The sequence below is a fragment of the Cyprinodon variegatus genome, unplaced genomic scaffold, assembly GCF_000732505.1.
Source record: "Cyprinodon variegatus isolate N-32 unplaced genomic scaffold, C_variegatus-1.0 Scaffold745, whole genome shotgun sequence".
Classification (NCBI taxonomy): domain Eukaryota; kingdom Metazoa; phylum Chordata; class Actinopteri; order Cyprinodontiformes; family Cyprinodontidae; genus Cyprinodon; species Cyprinodon variegatus.
This window is the reverse complement of record NW_015151198.1, coordinates 234048-235140: the sequence shown is the minus strand read 5'-3', so window position 1 is coordinate 235140 and position 1093 is coordinate 234048.

Here is a 1093-nt window from a genome sequence, read left to right as displayed (position 1 = left end):
AGGCAGATCTGGCAATGCAGAAAGTAGCAGTAAAATAGCAGAGATTAATAAAAAAAAAAAAAAAAAAAAAAAACCTGTGCAGAAACCTTCTCTTAAGGATATTCAAGAAAATAAAAATTTAAGAGATTGAAGTTTTTTTCCCTCAAATGTATGCTCACAACTGTCATGATTCCTAAGCAGCATTGCCTATGGCAGAAAAACCCAATTAACTAATTTCTATGGGTTTACTTATAACTTCTCTGCCATATTTCATCAACAAAATTGAAAAACAAAAAACCCTTTCAATAAATAATCAAATTTTATACATCTCTAACTGGTTTTGGTTTCCATTTCCTCAGTTATAAGTTATAAGATGTTGACAGGTTTTTCATCCATATCTTACAACAGGGTTTCCAAAAAAACCAAGAGGTTTCACGTACAGTTAGTAAAAATAGAGATGAAAAAACAAATAAAAAATGCTTAAATAATTAGGTGTTTGATGTGAAAAACTGGAAGGGAACAAGAAGGAAAAAAAAATCATCTGGCAGCAAACATAAATATTTGGAAAATATTTTTTCTTCAAAGAAAGCTTAAGTAGAAATTCATACTAAACTCTTCCAGTTGCCTTCTGATGCTCTGCTGCTGCAATCCTTTAAGCTCTGTGCACGTCTCTGCCATGGCCATCAGTTGTTCTGTCAATAGCATATCCACTCCATCAAGCTGGCACCTTCCACCTCATCCCCACTATAATCTTAATTTTCATCAGGACCTCTTCTTCCTTGTCCAACATCTGAGTGAGGGGACGGCATATATATCCTGATTCATAGGCTCAGTCATAACATAATTCACTATGCCTACATCTTCCACAACCACAAAGGCTATATTTCTCATAATAGTCTCTAATTGTTATACCGTCGCCAGAAGGCGTTCATTGCTGTGGACGAAATACAGAAGTATCCAATAAGAGTGAGAAGAGGTGTGTGTCAGGGCTGTAACCTCTCACCTGTGCTTTTCCACACATATACCGACAAAATGATGAGGAGGGCGAACCTGGATGGAGGGGTGATAGTATATGGAGATAGACAAATGAACAAAGTAATTTATGTGGTTGACA